General features: G+C 35.8%; 1 long non-coding RNA gene and 1 pseudogene across 1 annotated transcript; one reads left to right on the plus strand and one right to left on the minus strand.

The window, feature by feature from the left end:
• Positions 1-5,753: 5,753 nt before the first annotated feature.
• Positions 5,754-7,441, minus strand: LOC141550332 (cyclin-dependent kinase 11B pseudogene; annotated as a pseudogene).
• Positions 7,442-11,357: 3,916 nt separating this feature from the next.
• Positions 11,358-18,026, plus strand: LOC141550212 (uncharacterized). Its single transcript, XR_012484546.1, has 2 exons — positions 11,358-11,478; positions 16,733-18,026. It is a non-coding gene; the product is annotated as an uncharacterized LOC141550212 (long non-coding RNA).
• Positions 18,027-20,465: the final 2,439 nt, after the last annotated feature.

Here is a 20,465-nt window from a genome sequence, read left to right on the forward strand (position 1 = left end):
GCTACTAGTTCTGTATTTCAAAGGAAAAGGACCAAAATATACAAAAATATAGCAGCTCTTTTTTGAGGTGATAAAGAATTGGATACTGATGGGCTACCTATCAAATGGGGGGGGGCTGAACAAATTTAAGACTTGTAAATGTGATAGAATAACATTATACTTTAAGAAAAGATGAAGAGATTGATTTCAGAAAAAACTGAAAATACTTCTATGAATTGATGCAAAGTGAAATAAGTAGAATCAGGAGAATGATTTATATAGTAACCACAATATTATAAAGATAATGAAGAAGACTCAAGAATTATGACCAACACAATGACCAAGCCCAAATCCAAGACTCATAATAAACAATGCTATCCACCTGCAGATAGAGAAATGCCAGCTTAATTTTTTTCTTTCCCCCTTCCTTCCTTGCATCCTACAATCCTTCCTTCTTTCCTCCCTCCCCTTCTTCTTTCTTTCTTAACTTTCTTTTTGTTTTGCATAAATATCCATATTTGTAACATATATGCTCCACAAGGGGAGAATTGGAAAAAAAATGAAATTGAATTTCAAAACTAGAAAGTGATGCCGGATAAGAACTTGCTAATCTAGAAAGTTAAAAACTGATAGTCATTTTGTTTAGCATCTTTTTTTTTTTTTTGAGCCCTGTCCCCAAGATTTAATGGAAGAACATCCTTAGTTCTTACTGAGAACCAATACAACCACAGAAAAGGTTTTAAATTTTCTCATTTTATGTTTAAGTTCTTTCACAATCAATTGCCATTTAGAAAGTTGATATGTTTGCTTAGAAGTACTCTTTTAAAAAGTTCCTTCTTCAGTTCCCACTTGAAGAATTAAATCATTGACTTAATTTAAAAAATATTCACTTGTTCTTTTCAGAGATCCACCTGAGGATCCATGATATTTCAATTATCTAATCAGGATTCTATCTCCTATTAAAGAAACAGGAAAAGGCAAGTTCTCCTAGAAAGAGTAGCTGACTGTTTCACAAGATACCTGATTGCTCTCTCAGATCTTTGACTTTTTGTCACCAAGTCACCTCCAGGAAATAAAGCAAGTAAGTGAAACTTGAGATTCTTTCATAAATGAATACCTTGTTTCTACTATGTTTTTCTGCCTTCTCTGCCCCTCCTCCCAGAAGCACTCTTACTGCTTTTAATTTGAACTGACTTGCAACTTTCTTTTCATATCCTGAATGATGACGCTTGTTGTTCCTCAGAAACTACACTTCTATTGATCATCAGTTTCCTGCTGATTTTTAAAAAGAAAACAAATTCCCACCTGTTTTATTTTTTTTTCTCTTTTTTACTAGCCATCACTTTTTTTCTCCATCTTCCTTAAGGTCTATTTGGCCCAAAATGGGTTATGGTGACAATGTCTTGTTTTCTACCTGAATGAAGATGTCACTATTTTTGTAGATGATTCAAATAAAAATGAACTGGGAACTTTAAATGAATTGAGAAAAGCTGCTTTAGTTATTATTAAGATATTATGATGCCAAAAATATATCGTAGCATCTAGCAAAATTGAGATCTATGAATATGTATTTCTTTCCCTAAGGTAGGTATCAGATGAGGAACCATAGTCTTTTTACTTCCCTATGACAGTGTATTCATTTGACATTTAAGACTCAGATGATGATCTTATTTTAATCATAGGTTATAAGTGACACAAAAGCAAAGTGAATTTTCTTCTTGCAGCTGACTTGGGCTTCAATTTAGCACTGAATCAATTCCACAACCATTGAGTACCTACTATACTCATGGGAATTATGGGAGTTCCTAGGGAGTGATAAATAAAACAACTCTGGTCTTTGGTAGCCTACATAGTAAAGGAGTTAAGACATAGACTAACATTCCTCAGACAGAAGAGTAGAGAAGAAAAAGCAAAGAAGGTTGGGGAAAATACTATAACTTACTTGAAGTTAAAGTACTAGGACTCGGGGAAAGTTTCTTCAAGAAAGTAAGTACTAAGTTCCCTTTTGAAGGAGAGAAGAGTTTTCACTACAGTAGGGGAGAGGGAAGAATCCATTGCAAACCTGGTGATAATGAGGCAAAACAAAGAGACATATCAAGGTTAGATATATTGACTAGAATTCAGAATATTTACAAAAGATGAGAAAAGCAGATTGTAGAGGAATGTGAGGAGATAGATTATAGAAGACCTTGAGTGGCAAGATCACAAACTAACCAGCATAAGAAAGTAGAAGAGGGAGCCTCTTGAGGCTTTTGAGTGGAAGAATGACATGATTCCAGCAGTGCAATGGGCATATACTTGGGCAATAGTTTGAAGAAAGGATGGCAATTCAGAGATACTAATAGGGGGGATGTCCAGTTAGACAGCATTGCAATTGTCTTTAGGACTAGTCTCCAGTGTGGTCTGTCAGACTGAAATGTAATGAAGTCAACATGTGTCCTTCATCCCAGAGATCTTTATATATCTTAAGGCCCCTATTTCTGGTTGAGTTCAAATCTAGGATTTTTAGTGAATTATTTTCCTCAGTTACCTTTTTTGTTTCTTTTTGTATTTAACCAATTGAATTTTTAAATGAATTGTTTTGTTCTATGGATTTTTTTTCCACTTCACAAATTCTATTTTTCATGGTGTTTTCTTTTTCCATTTTGTCAAATCTATTCTTCAGATAATTTTGGTTTCCTTTTTGAAACCCTCTTACAAAGATCTCATTTCCTTTCCCCATTTTTCTCCTAGCTCTTTTTTAAGATTCTTTTAAATTTTTTCCAAGAGAGCCTTGTGAGATGGGGACCAATATATATCAGCCTTTGGGGCTTCATCTGGAGACTCTCTGCTTTTAGTGACCTCAAGGTTTGGAATCTGTTCTTCTCTCTCACCATAAGAACTATCTATAGTTGGAGTTCTTTTTGGAGTTTTTGCTCATTTTAAAAAAAAAATTAAGGTCTGCTTTTAAGGCAAGGGGGAGATTGTTCAAGCTTCCTGCCTGACTGCACTGAGTGGGTATAGCCAGGTCCCATGAAATTCTGGCATTCAGGGGCTCACTATTTGTCTTTTGTATTTATGTTGGATGTCTTATTACTAGTCTGCTGATCTACTGACTTGTAACCAGGGCAGAGTAAGCAACACTGCTATAGATTCCTCTCGGCAGATTCTTTGGTGCACCCTAGGTCTTTGTGCTGTTTGCACTTAGCATCTGTGCACGACCTGCTTGTCCTTGGCCCACCTCCTTCCATGCCCATTGAAACATTCCTTTTTTGAGCTATCTTTGAAATTATCTTCTGCTTGTAATTTGTTACACTCCCAATATTCATGAGTTCTGTCACTCCAAAACCAATTCCAAGGCTGGATTTGCTAATAGTGTGAGGATTATGGGGAGAGCTCAGAAAAAGACATGTTTCCTCTCCTGCTCTGCCATTTCCCCCCCCACACACACACACATACACACACTGATCTAGAAGAGAAATAGGGTGGATTGTTGTAGAAGTAGAGAACAGGTACTGGTTAAGAGATTCTATAGAGGTAGCTCAATCAGTTCCTGAGACAGAAGAGAATAGAAAATAATTTGAAGGTTATGAACCTGATTGGTGGGGAATAGGGCTACTAACAATAGTCAAGTTGAAGGGTAGGTGTGAATATGAAAATAGTTTTTCAGCTTTCTCACCAGTTGTTCTGTCTTTATTTTGATATTAATTTTCATTCTTTACCCTAAAGTAATTTGCTACATGTTCTTTAAATGCCTTTCCATTATGAATGGAGATTTATGAACTTGAGAATTCTTTGGGTGCAGAGAGCCTTGCCTATGGGCCTGCAATTGTATCACCAGTGGTTTTAATAAAACCTGACCCTATGGACACTATCAATTGGGAAGAGAGTATAAGTTTTTAGGGCCCTTCCCTACATTTTTTCTTTATGGTGAGCTGCCTAATTCCCAAGGTGTCATAATGAAGCTGACTTCTGACAAATTTCAGAAATGAGCTGTAATAAAAGAAGCTATTGACAAGGTTATACACTGTTCACAAATTTACCTACATACCATATGCACCAATTTGTCATAAAAGTCAAGAAACATTTTTTTGATCCAAAAGGGATTGAAAACCCTGGACTTAAAACCGAGATGGGATTGATAAGGATATATTAAAATATAAATTTAAAAAAAAAAAGATGCAGCCATTCTAAGGGATCATTTTAGGAGGTGAGACACAGGCCCTTGAGAGAATAAGAAAGAAGTTTAATTAGTCAAAAAGGGGTCCTCACTTGAAGTAGCTCCTTCCTCAGATTGGCTGGATTGTATCTTTTAGACATTTTGAGGAGAGCATAATTGATCATTTTTCTTTCCAATGACATTGCTTTCCTTTGTTAGCCAGAGAGGGTCATATTTAAAAGAATAAGTAGATTTTAAAATATACTTAACAGCTATCTATGATTATTTTATAGTTACATTAATAAAGATAGATCAAATCTTCCCCTTTCTTCCAACTGTAGTATTGTACAATAATTGGTCACCAATAGGTTTATATAGGTTTATAAATAATAAGTATTATATAGGTTTATAAAAACCCCTAACTTTCTGAGAATTATTTCATTGAGAGTAGTTCCAGGGGGGGAAAAAAAGTTTAAAAAAAAGTTAAAGTGAAAAGCAAAATTAATGAGTCCTATATTCATTGGTGTTCAACTTCCTATTATTGCCAATATCCTTCTGTAAATTCTGAAAACAATCTCTTAAGTGCCACGGATCAGAAAAAAAAATCTCAGATGGAATATTACAACCTGACTAATAACACTCAAATTGGATGATAGACAAATCAAATGTGTTCTAGCAAGAAGCATAAGAAGAAACTAGGAAAAAAAAAAAATCTCTATTCCTGGACAAATAAATAATGACTTCTTTAACTTTCTTTCCCCAGGCAAAAAGTCCATACTGTTCTTAGGAAAACGAGGTCCAAAGAAGCATGGACGCCCTTGGTTCTCCACGTCTTACTTCTCAACAGAGAGCACAAGAAGAAACTTACTGGAACAAATTCCAAAAATCAATAATCATGATCTCATTGGGAGGAATGATGTTTTCGATTGGATTCTTTATGTCATTATTTGCTTCTACTGGCCACATTAGTGGATTCTTCTTATTGGGATCAACTTTTCTTTGCATTGGTCTTTCTGCTATAACTCTTGGAGTTATACTAATGATTCTTATAGAAGAAATGGAGCGGTTGAGATCTTCAAGAGTTGGTCAAAATATAGCCCGATAACATTTCTACCAGACCACAGAGTACAACCAGAGACACTAACTAGGTTTAAACTTTTTTTGTATTCAAATGCATGATAGTCTCAACATATAAAACCTACACTGGCTAAGTTTGCATGAAAATCCAAATTTTTATAGAATCTGAATCAAACTAAACTCTCTGATGCTCTCATAGGAAGTGAGTCTATTTGTTCCTTTTGAAAGCCAAAGTTTGAAGAATCTGACTTATACCTAAATTGGGGCAACAGATGGAGACCACACTACAGAAAATACTGTCCTGAGGAAGGAGATGTGGGGAAATAAAGAGTTTGAGAGGAAGTGGGATTCCCAATAAATATTATATATGCTTTTATGCCCTCTAACCCCTCCACACCCAAAGCATCTACATGTTGACAGCCATAGGTAGGCTGCAGCTCAGTCTGGGTTTGCTCTGCTCTGTGACTTCCTGTGGAGTTTAAAACTTGAAGCTAATGTTTCAACCAGCCCTGGATCTCCTTCATTAGTGTTGTTTAGATGGAAGAGGGCTTCATTGAGATCATCTTCCCCTAGCTGGCTGTAACAGTCTTCTTTCCGGAAAATGGGCTGGGAGTGTGGAAGAGGAGTTGATGCGACTCTTAACCCTCTGCTTCTCACTCTTGGCTAGCCATGTGGAAGGGACAGAGGAAAGAAGGGGTTCTCAGAAATACTCAATGCTTCAGACCACCTTCTGTGTTGTTCCTCCAATCAGGAGCAAACCTGGTTCACCAGGTTGAAGCCCTGCTCAAAAGGAGAGCCCTTAATCTTTTCTGCAAGTTATCATGGAGATTGACTGTAGAACTCATTCTCAACATTGTGATCAGGCCAAATCTTCTCACTTGGAGTCTCTAGGTCCTTAAAATTTTGTTGATCTAGTCATTCTCTGATTTCCTTGCAAATAGCAGCTTGTAAGTTAAGAACTCTGCAAATATATAGGTCACCAGCCACATCTACTGAAGTAGAATTTTTCTTAGCTCTGAATAACAGCTCTGGGGTATGGTACTTCAAAGTCACTAGCACCAGCTTCTAAGTTCTTAATGTAGAGACTATATTCTCTGGCCAACCTCAAATCACCAACTTTTAAATTGTCCATTGAGGAGCAGGCTGAAAATCTTCAGCTCCTGGTGAAAGAGCTAATTGTCATGAAGATGCTTCACCCTCACAGAAGCTGGACTATCAGTGCCTTCACTTCCAGTGGAAGGGCTGTTTCATTGTCTCCAGGAGCCTTCAGAGATTAACCTCCACCCAATTAATCAAGGTGTAGATCTCGTCACTATTTCCTGGGCAGTGACAATGTTTGAGTGCTGAGCTTTCAAGGTGGTACTGATTTCCCAGAGATAGTCAGGAAAGCCCTCTTTCTTCTTTTCTATTTCCAACCATTTCAGAAACACAATTTCATCAGGTTTTTTTTTTTTTTTGTTTTTGTTTTTGTTTTTTTTAAACTATCCTTTGGTTTGTTTTATCAGGGCATATGTGCTTTCTTCATTCCTGTTCAGATTCTGGGATATTCGATATGTTCTGATAATTCTGGAGGAAGAAGCAGGTTTTTGGGGAGCTCCTGCCTCCCTCAATGGGAGATAAGGCTGAAGAGTTGGATTGTAATCTCCTGTCCCTGTCTCCCTCTCCCATGCTTTCCCTTTTATATTTCTCAATCTTCACTCATTTCTTCTTCAGCAGATTACTTGGATATTTCCTCAGAATTACTTCCTATCTCCTTTTTCTTCTGATTCTTTCTTAGAGCCAGATCCTCATTCTGTAACCATTGGGGTTACATTGTATAAAGTGTTCTCTTCCTGTAGTAGGATGGAAATATTTAAAAAGATAGATTCTCATTCAGAAGTCAATAGTCTGCTTTTTTTTTTCCTGTATGAATGAAAGGATGTCTTTATTACACAGTCAACTATATTTGAATAGACTCTACAGCTGCTCTGTCTTCTCTCCCTACAGATTCATGAAGGCCCGTAATCATCTGCCCTGGATCAGAACCAATTATCCTAGAGCTGCCTGCCTTTTGTCCAGAGTCATGCTATTCGGAGCTACCCATCCCATCCTAAAGCAACTGAGGCTAGTCCTAGAAACTGCCTCAGATACTTTTGGTTGATTGTCTGTGTGGCGTACTTTTCTCTTTTCTTTCCTCATCTTTCCTGTGATGAGCTTTTTGCCCTTGTATTTGCTGGGGTTATTTGATGGCCAAGGAGTCACCTTCATCTCTGTCTTCCATAGAATTTACCTTCCTATAAAGGTGAATTCCTAAGTGAATTCTCTAAGTGATGATCTCTCAACTTCTCTAAAAGGAAATCCCACCTAGATTCCCCTTTATCAGAATTTTTAATGTTTTATTTCTGACTTCTTCCTTATCTTTTCCTGAAGGATTTCATTTAAAGTTTTCATTTTCCATGAAACGTTTTCATTTTCCATGAAACCTTTTCATCTCTCCTCTGTGTTAAGGCATACACTGTACCTACCACCAATAACGCAACCGCTATCAACCCAGAGGCTGAGGAGAAGCATCACTGAGTGCAGAAGTGTAACACTTCCAGTTTGGCAGGACCTGGTGATGTCATATTTAAGCTTTTCATCTAATTTTTAAAAACATTTCTCACATGAAGTTTTGAACATTAAAATTGTCTGTTTTTAATAAATATTTCAATCTCTAGCACTCGCAGTAGTTTTCTTCTTCCTAAGCAAGATTTCCCTAAATTCTACATTTTGAGGAGGGCAACTTTTAGGACTTGGGTGTCTAAATTCTAAGATGTTTACTTGTCTTCCCTTGTAGACAGACTCAAAGTCATTTGTGCAACTGTGACAACAGGCAGAATAGAGGTGAAGTCAGTTATATGGGTGGGGGGGTTTTGTACCCAGGGCTCAGAACTTCACAAGTCAGATATTCAACTTCCCGAAGGAACAGTTTCAAATTGTTATATAATCCTTCCTTATAAGTAGTTGAGATCTATGTCTTTGAAACTTCTACTTTCTAAGCTTGAGCTGCCCAAATCTGATCTTTTAGTATAGTAAACTTAAGGAAAAGGTCCAACTTTGAGGCAAAAAGAGGTTCCAGTAAAATAAGAGGCAACTGGTTGGTCCAAAGGATAATGCTGGCTCTAGAGTCAGGAAGACCTGAGTTCAAATGGCCCAGATTCCTGGCCACATAACCTGTATCAATTTCCATGGAATTCAATGAAAATATCAAAGGTACTTTTCAGCAATATGATAAAGACAAAATGAGAATGGAAAGTGGTCTTATAATTGCTACCTGATACACTGGTTCAATTTAAATTTAGTAAACATTTCTTAAATGCCTACTACATGTCACACACTGAATTGAGTACTAGGGATAAAAATACAAGCATTAAAGAAGACATTCCTTACCTCAAGAAAATTATGTCCTCTTAGGGAAAGACGACACATATTGGAGCTAAAAAGTGTGAAGGGGAGCTTGAGGAGAAAATGCCACTTGCACAGGGGTATGATTTTGAAGTCTTACAGCAAGGAGTCCATAGTCTAGAAGAATGGGGGGAAAAACCCAAAAGATTGGAGTCAATTTCATATTCGGCTCCAACAGCTAGGCCACTGTTTTCTGGACAAAGAACTCAAGTTTGTAGTAATTCCAATAGGAAGTTAGGACACTGCCATCTCATAGATGGTAGTTCCCCAGGTGTAAAGTACCTGATAGGGACTATAATGATACCATCACTGCCCACTTAGGGGGTATGTTTTCTAGTTATCAATAATATCAATATCAGTGCCAGATCCACCTGCCTCTTGATCTAGCTCCCAAACTCCATATGTTACTCATTTCTGTCCTTTTACAGTGCCAAGAGATGCAGATGAGGAGGGAAAGTATTCCAGGCATTGAAGACAAAGAAAAAATTAGGAAATGGAGTGTTCTGTTAGCAGAATGTCAAGGAGCCTAGTTTCACTAAATCAAAGTGTACATGTTAAAAACTTTAATTCTCTCAGTTCTACCTTAAAACTTATCATTTTGCAAATCTATCATAAAAGATTGTGAATTAGATTCTCAATGTCTGAAATATAAGAACATTTTTCAACAGATAGTTTAAAATGCCATGAACTAAGGTTGAAGACATACAGAAACTAAATGTTGTTATATAATTAAGTTTCTAAAGCAAACAATTCTATGTAGTTTCTTCTTCCACCAAATTTATAAGCCTCTTCCAGCTGCAAAGCTTGGTACTAAACACTGGAAAAAATACAAAATAGAAATAAGATGTCCTTTCCCTAAGAGAGCTAAGAAAGTATTAATATTATTAAGAATAGGATACTGACATAAATAACCATAATATGTATAGTGGAAAAGATCATGAATAAATAAGAAATAGGTTCAGAGGAAATAAAATAATTTTCATGATAGAATGTTAAAAGATTTTTGCACAAAAAAATCCCCAATGCAGCTAACATTAAAAAAAAAAAAAAAAGGAGAAAATTTAGGGAAATATTTGCAAGAGGTGTAGTGTATTTTTTTTTTAATAAGTCTCATTTCTAAGATATACAGCTAAATGATAAGGGGTCAAAAGATATAAATAGGCAGTGGTCAGAGGAAGAAATCCAAGCTATCAAAAGCAAAATACTCAAATCTAGTAGTTACATAAACTAAAATTGAAAAAAAAAATTGAGATATAACCTCAAGCCTTTTAGATTAAGTAGACAGGGAAAAAAAGAAAATGAGAAATGCTTAAGGGGGCTGTAAAAACAGTAACAATAACTAAATACATTAATGCATTGTTGGAATTGTGAATTGATTTAACTATTCTGAAAAGCAATTTGGAAATATTCCCCAAAAGCATTTAAACTGCAGATATCCTTTGATCCAGTGATACTAGTACAAAATGTATATCTCAAAGAGACCAAAAAAAGGAGGAAAAGGATCCAAATATACAAAAAATATAGGCGCTCTTTTTGTGATGGCAAAGAATTAGAAATATTTGGGCCTATCAACTGGGGAAATGGCTGAACAAGTTGTATGTAAATATGATAGAACAGTATTGTGATTTAAGAAATTATGAAGAGAATGGTTTTAGAAAAATTTGGGAAGAATCTAATTAATTTGTCCAAAGTTACATGAGCAGAACCAGGAGAACAATTTATATAGTAAGCACAATATTGTCAAGAAAATAAACTTTGGAAGACTTAAGAACTCTAACCAACACAATGACCAACAATAATTTCAAAAGGCTAATGATGAAATATGCTATCCACTTGCATAGAGAAAACTGATGAATTTTAAATTCACAAACTTTTTTTTTTTTCCTAAGGCAATTGGGATCAAGTAACTTGCTCAGGGTCACATAGCTAGGCAGTGTTAATTGTCTAAATCAAATTTGAACTCAGGTCCATGGCTAGGAAGTATCAAGTGTCTAAGGCCAAATTTGAACTCAGGTTTTCCTAATTTCAGGGCTGGTGCTCTATCCACTGCACCACCTCGTTGCCCCAAAACTTTCTTTGTTCTCTTCCTTTCTAACTTTCTTCCTTGTCTTCCTCCCTTCTTCTACTCTCCCATCCATTCTTGTGCCTTCCTTCTTTTCTTCTTTCCTTTCCTTCTTCCTCCTCCTCCATCCATTCTTTCTTCCTTTTTTTATTTTTTCCTTCCTCCCTCCCTCCCTTCCTTTTTTCTTCCTTTGTTCTTTACTTTTTTCTTCTTTCTTTCTTGACATAAGTAATTCATGAATTTGTTTTTGCATAAATATATAACAAGTTTAGGTTTCCATATCCCCACCTCTTCCAACTCCTTTTCTCAATGGATACCAGAGAGAATTCAAACAGGTACCATACAGGTGCTAATCTAAAGAGTTAGGAAAGACCATGAGAATAGTTTTGCCCTGACAGTAACATTTAATAGAAGAATATCTTTAGTCCTTAACTGAAAGCCAATGAAACTATTGAAGGGATTTCTCAGTTTGCAAGTTTATGAGTAAGTTTTTTCATAATCAGTTGCCAGCTAGAAAAATGAGTTTGCTTTTGAGAAGAATTCTTTCATCAGTTGTCAGTTGAAGAATGAAATCATTGGCTTAACTTTAAAAAAATCCATTTGTTCTTTCCAGAGATTCACCTGAGGATCCATGATATTCTAATTATCTAATCAGGATTGTTTCCTATAAAAGAAGTAGGAAAATGCAGGATCCACTAAAGAGAGTATCTTTCCTTGGGCTGGATGTTTCACAAGATACCTCGCTGCTCTCTCAGATCCCTGACTTTTTGTCACCCAGTCACCTCCAAAAATAAATCAGGTAAGAAAAACTTGAAATTGTTCCATAAATGAACATCTTGTTTCTTCTAGGTTTTTCTGCCCTCTCTGCTCCATCTCAGAAGCATTCTTAAAATGTTTCTGCTTTTAGGTTGATCTGATTCATGATTCCTCAATGATGATGTTTGTTTTTCCTCAGAAACTATTTCTACTGCCCAATAGTTTCCTACTGATATTTAACAAGAAAACCTGTTTTATTTTCTTCTCCTACTAGACACCCACTTACTTCCCCATCCTCCCCAAGATCTATTTGGTACAAAATGAAATATGGTACCAATGTGCTGTTTCCTACTTGAATGAGGATATCTCTATTTTTTTGTAAATGATTCAGACAAAAATGAACTATTTCCAGACTTATTTTAAATGAGCTGGAAATGGCTGCTTTGGTTATTTTTAAGGTCTTATAATGTTTAAAAAACCCAGCAAACTAGTTAACTAGCTAAATTGAGCTGCAAACTAGCAAAATGGAGATTCCTTTAACATGAATGCTTTCCAAAGGTAGTATTTTTTTTTCCTTCTATGATATGGGTATTAAATGAGGGACCACAATATTTTCACTTCTGTATGACAATGTATTTATTCAAGTATATTCATTCAAGGTTTAAGACTCACATGCTGAAACTTATTTAATTACCAAACCACCACCTATAAATAGTACTGAAACACAAAATAAATTTTCTGCTTGTAGATAACTTAGGCTTCAGTTTGACTTCTCTGAGGAGTGCTGAATCAATTCCATGAATTCCACCTACTGTTTTGTAAGTCCCTGGGAAGGGAGTGATAAATAAAACCACCCTGGTCTTTATTAGCCTGCACAGTAAAGAAGGAAAGACATGGATTAACCTTCTCTAGGCCAAAAGGTAGAGAAGAAAAAGAAAGAGGGTCAGGGGAAATACTGTGACAAATTTGAGGTATAAATACTTTGACTCCAGGAAAACTTCTTCAAAGATATAATAACTAAATTCTACTTTGAAGAAGGGAAGAAATTTCATGGGGTGGGAGAGAGAAGGAGAGGGGAAAATGGGGAAAGAGGAAGGAGAATCCATACATTCTAGGTTTGTGGGACAATGTAACACATCGAAATGGGGCAAGGTAAGATATATTGGCTAAAATGTAAGATATTTTTAAAGGGATGAGAAAAGTAGATTGTAGAGAAATATGAGGAGGTATATTGGCTTTGAGTACCAGAATCACAAATTAACCAACAAAGAAAATAAGAGGGAACCTCTTAAGACTCTTGAGGGAAGGAATAGCATGATTCCAGCAATGCAATGGGTATATTAACTTGGGCAGTGGTTTGAAGAAAGGATGGGACTGGCAGAGGGATTAACAGATGGGCAGCATTACAATTGTCTTTAGGACCGAGGTCTCCACTGTGGTCTGAATAAGACTGAAATATAATGACTTCAATATGTGTCCTCCATCCCAGAGATCTTTATATGTGATTTAAGGCTCTATTTCTGATTGAGCTCAAAACCAATGGTCTAGAATAAAAGAGAAATGGGGTGAGCTGTTAAAGAACAGAACAGGTTCTGATTAAGAGATTCTATAAAGGTGGTTCAATCCAGTTCCTGAGAGAAGGTAATTTAAAGATTATGAACCTGGTTGATTGGAGGGGGTAGGGCCACTAAAAGAAACAGGGAAATCAGGAGTAGGTGTGAATTTGAGCACCATTTTTGTCCAGTTCTGTGTGGGATATGACAGCCAGGTGGAGAATTGGGACTAGGTCTGATTTTAGGAAGAGGCTGAAGGGACACCAGAACTTCAGATAGATAGAATCCTGATGGCCATCTAGTCTACCCAAGGCACAAAAAGAATCTGTACTCTCTTTCCCTTCTGCAAGTAATCATCAAGGCTCTGCTTGAAGATTTATAGTGTAGGCTGACAGAGATGGGGTAGGAGCCAACATGATTCTCCTTGTCTAATGCAGGAATTTCTAGTGATGATACCTACATATAATGTTAGAGGCCATTTATAATGCAAATTATAATCCTCAATTATTAGCTTCCTTTCTTCTTAGTATCCCAAGAATGTTTTTGGATATTAATTTTTGTACTTTTATGATATGCTGATGCCAGTTCAGTCACAGACGAACAGAAAGCAAATTTCAAGGTATTAAAAGTGATCTTTCCCTTCAGGAAAGCTCAAATAGTTGGAGTATTTGGGTTTCTTTCCTGCCTCACCTGCTTCTCATGTGGCTGATATAGACACTGGATGATGACAGGCCCCAAAAGTTGGGGTTCGGTCACGTGAAGAATTCACAATGGCCATTCTCTTTGGCAAAAAGTAGGTTTTCTTAGGAGAAAGAGGTTATGGACAAAATGGAAGGATACAATAGACACTAGGAATGGTAAATATGAAATAAAGTGAGAGCGCATATGAAAGATAAGTTCCTCAGTGGAACTCACAATTTCATAAGTTGGAGCATGCCCTTAGCTGGCAGGCTAATCCTGAAAGGAATTTAGCACCCTAAAAGAGATAGCTATAAGGAGAAGAAATGGGATTGAGAAACATAGTAGGGTTAGAGAAGATACTATGCAGCCTGAGCTATGGTAAGGAGAGACACCAGCAAGCAGAGTGCTGGGGGGACTGACTCAAAGGAAGGCAGTAGGGAAGCCATGTCCCATAAGCTATTTCATAAGGAAAATTAGCCTTAGGGACTTTACATAATTTGGATTTTTTTACTAGATCACCTCCAAAGGGTGGAACCATCCCCAGACCAGGTAGCCTTGGGGTTATATTATACTATTCCTAAGGCTCTGCACCATTTTACTAAGTGCTTGAGAGAATTAGAAAGAAAAGTTTAATCCCTCTTGGGTCTTTCCCCTTACCCTTGCCCCATGCCATTCGGTTACCTCTTCTCTCAGACCCCACTTCTTTTAGGATACTAAGTTCCTTTCAGGATTTAGATTAGGATATGCCCTAATCATTCCTTATAGAATAACATATATTCATATGTTATATTCATTATAACTATTCATAAGTAATATTAATAACATTCATTTGACCTGTCAACTAAAGGCATGCCCCAATCTCATGGGACGTTTCCTTTTACCTGGTAAATGGCAAGTTCCCTAATGGAATTTTACATAAAATCCCTTTTTATGCTTTTTCCAACTCTATTTCATATTTACTATTCCTAGTGTCTATTGCATCACTTATTTTATTTGTAACTTTTCCCTAAGTTAACCTTCCTTTTGCTAAAGAGAATGGTCATTGTGAATTCTTCATACAATGGGACCCCAACATTTTATGCTTCTTCTAAATCATATCACTTGGTACCACAGTATTTTCTATATCAGCCGCATCAGATTGACTAGATTGACCTCAAATGACCCTTAAAAGTCACAATCACTTTTCTGACAAAGATACTGCTTTCTTTCTTTCTCAGCCAGAGAGGGTCATATTTTAAAGGATGCGATAGAGTAGATTTTAAAATATACTTAATGCCTAATCTGTGATTATATTTCTTAATCACATTAAGATAGAGGGATCAAATCCTCTCCTTTTTTTAAACATATTTTTATTTTCAAAACACATGCAAAGATAGTTTTCAACATTCACCTCTACAAAACCTTGAGCTCCAAATTTTTTTCCCCTTCCTTCCTCCCACCCCTCCAGTTCTTTCCAAAATCATCCTGCTGATCATTTCTTATAGAACAATAATATTCCATAATATTCATATACCATAACTTATTCAGCCAGTCTCCAACTGATGTCTTTTTTCACTTTTTAGTATCTCTTTGGGATACTGTGTGGATCAAAGGGTATGCCCTTTGGGCATATTTCTAAATTGCTCTCCAGAATGATTGGATAAGTTCAAAATTTCACCAATAATGTTAATAATGTTAATACATTAGTGTCCCAGTTTTATTACGTCCCCTCCCATGTTTATAATTATCTTTTCCTGTCATTTTAGTCAATCTAAGAGGTGTGTAGTAGTATGTCAGAATTGTCTTAATTTGCATTTTTCTGATCAATAATGATTTAGAATATTTTTGTATAATTAGAAAGGATTTCAATTTCTTCATCTGAAAATTCTCTTCTATCCTTTGACAGTTTATCAACTGAAGAATGGCTTGAATTATAAATTTGAGTAAATTCCCTCTATTTTAGAAATAAGGCCTTTATCAGAACCTTTAGATATAAAAAAAATTCCCCCAGTTTTCTACTTCCCTTCTAATATTACGTGCATTGGTTTTTTTGGACAAAAACTTTTTAACTTAATATAATCAATTATCTATTTTGCATTTCATAAATACCCTAGTTCTTCTTTGGCCATAAATTCCTTCCTCCACAAAATCCTCCCCTCTCTTACAGCTTTTTTTTATATACAATAATTAAATAGTCACCATTTAAAAAAAAAAAACTTTTTGAAACTTCTTTGAGAATAGTTCCCCCCAACATATATAGATATGTAGATAGATAGATATATTTTTTTAAAGGTACAGTGAAAAGCAAAATTAGTGAAGTTAGGTATTCATCAGTATGCAACTTCCTGGCTATTCTTACTGACAACATCTTCATATGAACTCTGAAAGTGAATAATTCAAAGTCATTTTTTTCAGTGCCATAGTTCAGGAAAAAATCCCAGATGGGATATAACCATCTGATTACATTCAAGTTGGATGAAATTAAATGTGTTCTAGCAAGAAGCAGGATTACTGCCAATTACAGAAAAAGCCTGTTAGTCCTATAAGAATGCCTCTGGCCTCCCCTCACCTTCAATCCTTGCCTATGATTATCTTAACATTCAGGAAGCACCAATGGTGAGAAGAGCCATATCCAAATATATGCTAATAGTCGATTCAAACCTACTTTTTTGGAGTTTCAGCCCTCTACAGCCAAAACCATTTCCCTGCTTTCTCATCCCCTCCCCAGAATTTCTACTGGAGGAGACCCTTCTGAAATCTAATATTACATGAATTCCCACTACATGTATTCCTTGATGTTTCCATGTTTCCTCCTCCTGTTGCCACATCATCATATGTGAGGGGAAAAAAGTGCATGTCTCCTCCTTAAGGGAGGAGAAAGCAATATATATGAGGCTTATTAAGCATCTTTAATTAAATTTTGCTTGCTGGGCATAAATCCAAGTCATTGGTAATCCATAACTTGAGGTTACTTCTGTTGACTTAGGATGTTCTTTAATTCAGCCAGGATGTGAGACTTTTCAGTTGTGAAAATAAAACCTTATAATTTTACTTCTCACAACTTATTGAATTTTCTTTTTCTAGGCATAAAATTCATCCTGTTTTTAGTAAGACAAGATCCAAAGAAGACATGGACTTTTTTGGTTCTCCACCTCTCACTTCTGAAGAGCGATCACAAGAATCTATCTTAGTCATATACAAAAAACCAATCATCATGATGTTAGTGGGAGGAATATTAAATTCAATTGGATTATTTATTTTTATATGTACTATCATGGGCTATATCCCTCAATACCCATTTTTGGGAACAACTTTTTTAAGCAATAGCATCTCTCTTATAGGTGCTGGATTTACACTGGTTATTTTCATACAGCAAATGAAGATGAGATTTGAGGAGCTAAATAAACCAGAAGACCCAGTCATGATTTGGAATAGAACTTACAGAAGACAGAATAGAGTTCGTACCTTTATCAGAAGGCGGAACCCAACCCAACCCTCTATCATGATGCAGAATTTAGTCCCAACCTCTACCACAACTCGGGATATAACTGAAGCTACTACTGAGGTTTAATCATTTGTACATCTTAAGTTCATGACAATCTAAATATACAGAAACTTCATTGTGGTTAAGTTTGCAGGAATGTCCAACTTTGTATAGAATTGGAATCAAACTAAAGATATTTGCCCTACTTCTAGGAAGTGGGTCTAGTTCTTCATTTAGAGACTCAAGAAAAGGTTGAAAGAACATACAATACGAAGATTCCTGCAGAATCCTAAGGTTGAGAAACGGCTACTACACATGGTGCTGCCTCCAGGAAGGGAGATGGGGCTCCCATCCTTTCAACTGTTTCCCCAATAAGTATTATGTACATTTTTATATTCTCCAGCTCCTCCACATGTTTCCAGCCATGGCTGGGCTGCAGCTCATAGAAGGGTTTGCTTTGTTCTGTGCTTTGATATAGACTTTAAAACTTGAGGCTAAACCCTGGGCCATAGCTAGATGCTCAGCCAGATGAGGAGGTGGAAGAGCAGGCATCTTTGAGATCATCTTCCAGCTGACTGTAACCAAATCTTCCCACTTATATTTTCCATCATTAGAATTTAATGTGTTTTACCTGTGCCTTCTCTTGTTTCTTCCATTCTTTCCTGGAAGCATTTTATCTAAAGTTTTCACTTTCCATGAATCCCCTCTCTGTTAAGACACACTGTACCTGCCACCACAACCACTACAGCTGCTGCCCACCTGGAGACTGCATTGAGTGCAGAAGTGTCATTTCCAGTTTGGCAGGACCTGTGACATCAAATGAAAGCTTTTTGTTGAAATTTTGGAAAAACTCTTGCAAGAAGTTTTAAACATTAAAATTATCTTTTTAATAAATATTTCTGAATCTGTAGTGTTTTTCTTCTACCTAAATATGATTTCCCTAAATTCCCCATTTTTGGAATGGGGGAGAATTTTTAGGGCTTGACTATCTCTCCAAGCTCAGAAATGTGTTTGTCTTCTCTAGTAGTGGGGCCTCAGGTCATTTCTACAATTGTTATACAATAGGCAGAATAGAGGTGAAGTTAGGTTGTGGTTGTGATTGGAGTTTGTGTCCAGGACTTGGAAGAACTTCAAAAGTCAGGTAGTTATTCAGTTTCCAAAAGGAACAATTTTAAATTATCAAGTCTTTCTGTCTCTCCTTTCAAGAAGCTTAGTTCATATAACAAAAGTAATAAAATTGAGAAACCATTGATTAATGTGATTAAACAAAGAAAATCAAATCACAATTATTTAAAATGTCAAGGATAAATATAACACTAAGATAATATAAAATCAATTATAAGGAGTTATCTTGCCTAATCTTATGTCAATGAAGTGAATAATTTAAGTGAAATGGAAGAATATTTACAAAAACATAAATTACCTAGATAGATAAGCAGAAGAGGAGCTAGGATATCTAAGTAGACCTGTTTTGAAAAAGGAAATTGAACAGGTCATAAATACATTTCCTAAAAAAAAAAAAAAAAAAAAAAAAAAAAAAAAAAAAAGCACCAGAACCTGACAGATTTACAAATTAATCATATCAAACATTTGAAGATCAATTAATTTTAATATTAAATAAATCATTTGGAATAATGGAAGAAAAGGTTGTGCCAAACTTTTTTTTTTTTTTTAATTTAAAAAAAAAAAAAAAGTGGGCAAGCCCATTAGTCTTCGTAAGTTTGGGTTGGAATAAATTCTTTTATTAGATTGCCCAAAACACTGCAATTTAGAATAGATATAACAAAGTCACATTCCCAATGCCCATCAACTGGGGAATGGCTGAATAAATTGTGGTAAATGATTGTGATGGAATATTATTGTTCTATTGGAAATGATGAGCAAGGTGCTCTCGGGAAAAAACCTGGAAAGTCTTCCATGAACTCAAGCAAAGTGAAATGTAGGTGTACAAAATAATAGCAATATTGCAGAATGATCAGCTGTGAATGACTGCTAATTTTAGCAATATAATGATCTATGACTATAGAGAACTTCCAGGAAGCTAGAAACTTCGATAACTGGGATGGTCCCCTCTTCCAAAGATTAATCACGAGTGCATTTAAGCTTGAAATCATGGGAAAATTAAGATTCTGGCACAATTACTAGGGCATTGTTAACTTTACATAAGATTGAATTTCTAGAAACTAACATGCTTCAGAGTTAGATCACAGAAAACAGGGTTGGTCACAAAACAATGCTTTTCATAAGGTATGGTTTTAAGATATAGAAGCAACATAATTTCTCTCAATAAAAGTCTCAATAAAAGATTGAATCATCAGCAACCCCGTCTCTAGCCCATTTGTGTTGTACTGGCCACAACACATGACTACTCTGGAGGACTTTATGATGAAAAATGCTATCCATACCCAGGAAAAAATATATATATTTTTTACTTTATTTTTCTTGAGAGTTTTTTTTTGGGGGGGGGGAGCAGTTAGAGATCTATGTGTTCTTTCGCAATGTGTTTTATGGAAATGTTTTGCATAACTTCACATGTATCTTTTTAAAGGAAGTTGAGGGTGAGGAGGAAAGGAGAGAATCTGGAACTCAAAGTTTTAAAAGCAAATCTAAAAAAAACTGTAACTGGGGAGAATAAAAATATTAAATAACAAATCACATCCCTAGTTCTTCATTAGAATAGGTTCACCTATCATTGTAATATTTACTTTTCTCATTGTTAACCAGTCAGAATTGATAGCTACCCACCCTCAGAAATACCCAGTTCTTTCACAGGCATGTAAACTATGAGCCCACCACCATGATTCAGCTTTGCTCCAAAAGAGATGTCTAAAAAAAACATTCTTTTTATTAATATAATGCAAGCATCTTTAATAAAACAATTAATTACCCAGAAACTATATCTCTTGAACTTTTTAATCACAATGTAAGGAAGCAACACATTGATGAGCTGGTCACTGGCTATGAACAATAGCTTCAAGACAGGGACAAGCTTTTATAGTTAACTTTTAGGTAATCCACATAGGTCCACTTCAGCAAAAGAGGTTGGGCCATTATAACTCAGTTCTTCTCCAAGAGAGCAAAAATGTGCCAATTCAAAGAGACAAGTACATGACAAAAAGCAGATAATACGAAAAGCTGCAAATTTGGTGTCTCCTCCACCACAGCCTCCTCCAACACTATTTCATAAGCAGGGCTGAGAACAATGTATAACTGAATCAGCATAACTTTCAATACAGGAATGGTTTATTGTAAGGAAAACTATCAACATAATTGATTATATCAATAATAAAAATAACAAAAGTCTTAAGATTATGTCAGTGGATGCATAAAAAG

The sequence above is a fragment of the Sminthopsis crassicaudata genome, chromosome 1 (genome assembly GCF_048593235.1).
Source record: "Sminthopsis crassicaudata isolate SCR6 chromosome 1, ASM4859323v1, whole genome shotgun sequence".
Lineage (NCBI taxonomy): Eukaryota > Metazoa > Chordata > Mammalia > Dasyuromorphia > Dasyuridae > Sminthopsis > Sminthopsis crassicaudata.